Raw genomic sequence first — 6,942 nt, forward strand, 5'->3', positions numbered from 1 at the left:
AACAGCACGGCTACAAAAACAGTGAGACAAGCGCAGGATTTTCTTTTCACACTGTGTGAAAGCTTTCCAACAAAAACATCTCAGAGGGGAACGTTTTGCTTGTGTGTTTATCCACTCACACACATACATACATGGAACAGGATGTCTCCTGGCCTGCCATCGGCAACCAGACGAGCCAAATGACATTTTCAGGGTTAAAAAAAAGTGTTAAATGCATTATGGACAGGCCGCAACTCAGAGACGCTTCATTATCTGAAGTTTTTTTGTGCCTCGGACAACAGGGAGTGCACTAATGAGTGTGTTTATTTTGGAGAACAGACAGCGAGGCCCATCCTGTAAGGTGAACCAGAGCAAGGATTTTGGTACAGAAACCTCCGAAAGATAAAATGATGTCAGGATCAGAAGTGAAAGCCCATGTGTTGGCAGCCGCTGAACTTGGCTCCTGAGAGACATTACAGTTTGTAAGTCCGTGTATGGACAGCACACAACTGAACGTACGCTCATTTTCTTAATCTGAGCCAGATATGAGCCTGCACACTGATAGACACACACACAAATGCACATAAATTCATCCGTCTCACTGGAGCTTTTATCACAGCATTGGTTTAATATGCAGGCCACTTCTTGGTGGTATCAGATCAATGGAGAGTTTCAAATCAGACACAGCCGCTAAGACAGACAGAAGAAACTGTGGTTGGCTCACATTAAGAGAACATTTTCTATCCCCTCAAGATCACAGTCTTCCTCCTTTGTTGATTCAACTCTCCAGAAAGTCTCTACTGTCTGTTGATGCTGATTTAAAATATTAACTTCTTAATGTTTTCCATTTTTCCATTTTTTTTTTTTTTTTTTTTATCTGCATTGTGGGATCCAGTTACTTGAAGTAATGGCCTAATTACAGTAACTCATCACTGGAAGGATCTTGACGTTAACCTTGACAGATTCTTGTTCCAATGACAAAAAAAAGCACAAAGAAGGCTTTTCACACATCTCATTTTTAACAGCGTTTTCAAGAATCTGTTATAGCGTATCACAGTTCCTTGCTATTATCTTTTTGATCTATAATTAGTTTGGTTTTGGATGTACAAACCTGCGAAATTGATGCTTATATGGCCTTGTTTTTACAAATCCTATTTGCAGAATCCGCAGGTAATTGATGGACAGGCTTCTCTTTTCCTTTTCAAATGATATGGAGACTTTTCTGATGGTTGCAAATAATTAGTACGGTCGATTTTTTAGTAGATATGGTCCAATTTTGAAGGTCATGCACATTTAGCAGTAGCTCCCACCCTTAGGCTTTATATGCAGATTTCTTCGTACTCCCTGGATCTTCTGTCATCTGACCAAATGTAGACGGCGACAGGCCTGAATTATTTGCTAACTGCTAGTTAATACTAATAATATTCTTTATAATTTGAAGGTCAATTCTTGCCAAATGTAGTACCAAGAGCAGAGCACCCTTCTTTGCATGAAGTCTTTCATACACTATATCCTAACACTTATATGTGTTATTTTACTTAAAATACTTAAAATTAATAATATATTAATTTATAATAGTATATGTTCGGGGTCATCACCAACATTTGTTGGACACCTTTAAGGGACAGACGCTTAAATAAAATCAAATAAAAAACACATAATTTTTTGAAGTATATTTGGCCCACGGGCCATCAGTTGGTGATCACTGGTATATGTATTTGTAGTACTAGAAGTATATAGTATTAATTTTTCCTCTTTCCATTTTAGGTTTTTTGAATTGTGATTATTATTCAGGCAACAGTTTTTTAAAAGATATAAAATAAAAGATTATAATTTAGCCGGAACACCAAAGACGTTTGTCTTTGCATGTTTGCCTGGTAAAGTTTAAAATACATCTTTTAGTTTCACTACTAAGTTTTAGAAAATGTATCAACACATCTGGAAATGGGGTTCATAGAACTGAAGATTAGTTGAGGATCAATTACGCTTAAAATGGCCCCCTCAAACTCTTCTCTAATCCCCAGTTTAGCTCCTGATCTATTTATCTCACTCCATGTACAGTGTGTTTCATATATACAGTATGTGTTATAGGAGGCAATCTTCTGTGCTATTACCAAATCCCTGGGAGCCTCTTCCCTGCCTTTTCCCTTACATTATTCAGTCTTTTCCTGAAGTAACAGCAGCCTTCAACACGCAGACGTGCCAGCCACTAACACACCACTCTAATGTGATGTAAAAATGAATGATGAAATTCAAGGAAGGCAAATGAAAGAGAAACCGATGTGTGTTTCCGTGTGTGTGTGTGTGTGTGTGACTGGGTGTGTATGAGCGATGTTGAGCCCTGGCGTGTGTGTGCGTTCAAAGGTGAGGCCTTGGGTGATGGAGAATAGGGTTCCCTTTTCCTTCTATATGTAGAGAGGAGGATACAAGGCGGCTGTAATGACCTTGGTATAATGAAGGCCTCGTGATTTCCATGATTTTCTTGCTTTTCATGCGGTGATTCTGTTATTCCATGAGATGGACAGGAATGAAAAAGGCAGCAAGAGAAAGAGAGAGAGCTGTGTCTGGCAACACACTGGCCCTCAGAAACATTTGCCCAGAATCCAACACAAAATCTCGTTCCCATGCTCATGTCATTACGTGAACGATTATTATCTCCAAACAAATTTATAGATGAAACACATTGTTTTAATGGGATGCTAAATTGTTGTTTTTTTTAAGTTGACCAATTCACGTGCAATTTCCTTAACTCACAAAGTTATTTAGAAAACGATGTGAGTCTTGTTTCTTTTTATCTTAAAAGCACAGGCACCATGTTGTCTAAAGGCTGCTCAGTGCAGCTAATACGGCAGAACAAAATGAAAGGCTTCAAAAGAGCTATTCCACTTGAAGCTGATGTACTGCTGTGGCCGACCTCCAAATATGATTAGACTGCAGTAAACACAACAATAGAGAACAATAAACAACTGGTAATTGGTGTCATCCTCTGTTCCAGCAAAATCTTTCTTGATTTGCAGTGAATCATGAGCAGTAATGTTTCTGAGGGCCATGTTCCTGTGAGAATATCAAAACGCTGCAGCTCTGTCTTGATGGGCTTGTCTCATTAAAGGAGAAATGGAGGCAAATGTGAGAAAGTGACGTACAGTGCATGCGTAACCAAAGGTAATTATACACAAGTGAATATCGTTAATGTGCTTGTCCTTCTCTGTGAGTGCATGCACGCAGAGAAAGTAAGAAAAGTGCACATGGAACCTGAAACATCCCAGGAGAAGTGTGCCCTCTACAGGCAGCTGTTGGACGCGCACTACCGTTTGACTGCGTCGTATGAAGAACTTTTGCAGATTTTGCAAAACAATTCAGTCGTAAATTTATATTATTTTTAAAAAATACAATGTTATTTTTATTTGCTTGGATTTCAGAGGATGGAAATAGATTCCATATATTAAAAATATTAGAATAGAAATTGATTAAAAAGATGTTAGTATGTTTACAAAAATATTAGAATTACATACCAGATGCACAGATTTGGTGAAAATATGTGAGAAGATATTAGCAAAAACTTTTTTTAAAGCCCTTAATGGGCTTTGTTAAATTAAAATAAATAAATAAAATATTTAAGATTAATTAAGTTAACGCTATCAACTTTTTTTAACTTTTGTGACTTACTTTTTCAAGTCCAAAACAGTTATTAAACATTTATCTTTTCCTAACAAATGTAAACTGCTTTTTGTAACATTTAATGAGTAAAATTGACCATTAAAATTGTAACAATATAAGATTAAAAATGATGAAAAAAAAAGTTACATAGAAGTCAATTTCCTGTTAAAGTACCTGTAATACACAACCATAAATAAATATTTCTTAAATTTCTTAAACACGTATTTTCCTATATTTAATGATAATTGTATTTAATTGTAGAAAACTAATAAAATAAAAAATATTACATTTCTAGGAACTGCAAATATCTATCTAATATGTAGCACCATATGTGGGTTTTATCCAATTGCCCTGATTGCTTAGACATAAATTCCACTTTCTATACTAATATGTAATGACAAGGTGAGTCAGACAAGAAGAAAGAGATGTGTTGCTCTGCTTTAGAAGCTACCTTGGTGAGAAGACAGTGTTTGAGTCTTTGTGTCTCGTTTTAAACAATTCATAAAGAATTCTGACTGAATTTTGACTGAAGAAGATTGATTTTCTTTCTCAAGAAACCCAAACAGATAAGAGTTTGGAAAGTGTAGCTTTAGATATATCTATCAAAAGAACTGTCGTTCTTTTGATAGAGTTCAACGCCATTTTCCGAGGAAAAGAAAGTGAGGGTTAAACCACTGTTTATATGAGAGCATATCAAACAAGTGTACTTTCAAGACCCAGATGAGATTTCTGCTCAAAACTTTCTCACTGGTCTGCTAACATAATTGTAAAATTACTTTTTTATGTTCTAGTTACTGCAATATTGACTGGTCTTTATTAGGAATCAGATCAGGAGGAGAAATATCTCATTTTGACGTAGAGTTTTCTGCGGCACTGGCACAGTGGGCTTTACAATGATTTATCTGGATAACTTGACTTTCCATTATATGTATATATATTATGAAAATGCTATCCATAGTGCTCACAATCAATTACTTACTTACTCCAGAGCGAAAAAGAACAAAGCTAATAAAATGAGTACTTTATGTTACTTCTATATGAAAATATTTTATTTAATAGCTGTCATGTGACAGAGTGTACTTTGATGTGTTTAAAATATTGATTTATTTCCATTGTTTTTCTTGTGGACTCGTGGCGATTGTGTTGCTCTTTAATCGTTTACGTGGACACAACATTTGCGTGAAAGCCAAGGTTATTGTTTTATTAAAACAAACAAAAGCGCACTCCCCCCAGGTTTGATACTGAGGCTTGGAAAGGAACCAGAAACTTTACAACTTTTGCAATGGCAACCATATGTGAGACGGGTAATCAAGGATAGTTTGAATGTTGAAAAATAAACATTATAAGTCACAGGGAAAATAACTTGTCAACAGTCTAATTAAACTAGCCGTCTATGTTTGAATTAACTCTGTTATTACAGATGGATGAGCCAAAAGTTACAGTTAAACCATTGCAGTTTTTATTAATGTTGAGATCCATCTCATTAAAAGGGTAGAATTCTCATGTGAAAGTCAAATTTAATAAGAAACAAAGTTTACCAAGTTGCTGCTCAACTTTTCTAATGGGAAACTGACTTATTCCTTAAAATAACCATGTCTTTTTGCCTTATGTATGTGCATAGAATATGGTAGCATCTAAATAACCCTCTATAGCGCGGGGCTGCAACACAACACTTTCAACTTTACTCGCTCTCCTTATTAGAGCAGATTGCTGATCGCCTACTTCACAGAGCACCCATATAACCCAGCTGACAGCAGTATGGGGGAGCCGTACATGTGAACTCCTCACTTACACTTTCCTGCACTAACCAGTTGTCCCCCTGTGGTTTCAGACTCGGCCAAACCTTTGAAATGTCCTTCAAGGCATGTGAAAACAACATGCACACTGCTTTGGGTTAAATCCTATTTGTATACGGTAATTATGCTTTGAAAGTTGCAAAGTTTTAAATTCCACAGCCTTGACTTTTTACATTTACTGCTCTGAAGAACAAAAACAGTTTCTCATTACTTTCTGTGCCTGAGACAAACTTTGAATCTTTCACATTTGATTTTGCTGGTGTTTGTCACAAAGTAAAGAAGTTATCAGCCAGATTTTCCCCACTGTGTGACCAGCAGTAAAAAGGCTACAGGGACTTTCCACTGTCATTATTAATAAAAAATAAATAAATTTAAAAAAAAGAACAGTTAGGAGTTATGTTTTACCAAGACTTTCAAATGTTTGCTGCAGAATTCTTTTCAAAGTGAAACAACTATTTTGTCAGATATCATATATACATTATATATATACACTATACTAATAAAAATATGGAATGTTTTGTCTATGAAGATTCTCAGTCATCCAGGTCATGAGCAAGTTTAAAAAGTTCTGTTAGGCAACTGGATGTGAATTTTGTCCTTGCCCTTTGTGGCCTAATGTAAAAAAAAAATCATGCTTTTTTTTTGTCAGAAATTAGCAGTAAATGGGAAGGTATGCAGTGGAAATATTTGAAACCTTGAAATTCATATGATGGGACCCAGAAGATAATTGCAAATTATGTTCAAAAGGGGAAAACAGAGGTATATGGTTAAAAAAAAATACTGGCTCAATACTGGTTGTTTGATTGTGATTCAAAACGATATTTACAATGACCTTTCATTGTGTTGTTTGCTTTCTGTGCTCGTGATGCAGTCAGGAAGCAGAAATGTCTCAGACCACTCCTCCTCATAGTAATCAATAAATATGTCCAACTCCATACACACCACTTACTGAGCCCAGCTGCTTCCAGAGTGTGGGCACAGAGTAGAATCAAATGCAGATGTACTATTGTTATTCATGCAAAGACTGTGAGGATCATATTCTCAAGGAGCTAAATTGAACACATAAGGATGGTTTCCCTAAAGGAGACTGCTGCAAAGACGACCAGCTTTGGTTGGGATTGCACATAGCAACCTACTTTGACTCTCAGACTTATGTGCTATATAAATCAAACAAGTGGAGCCTTGGATCCAGAATGTGATCACCAGCACTCTATGTTGGTCAGTCAGAGAAAGAACTCAAGACTAATGTGAACCCACACATCACTGCAAATCCACCTACACATGTTTTAAATTATTTTATTTTTAAAAAATATCTAAGTGTTAGTTTTGCATAAGCTGAGTAAATTTCTAGAAAAAGAAAAAGTCTCGCAGATTACGAATAAAAATACTCGACCTTTTCAAACAGTAAAATAAACCTTTTCTATTTTAAGCAAATATTATTATATGTTAATACATGTATCCGTTGGGAGACAAGTTGCCGTCGATGTTGTGCTGTGCACAGATGAACTCT

Source organism: Cynoglossus semilaevis, chromosome 16 (assembly GCF_000523025.1).
Source record: "Cynoglossus semilaevis isolate Cse_v1.0 chromosome 16, Cse_v1.0, whole genome shotgun sequence".
In the NCBI taxonomy this organism is placed as follows: Eukaryota; Metazoa; Chordata; class Actinopteri; order Pleuronectiformes; family Cynoglossidae; genus Cynoglossus; species Cynoglossus semilaevis.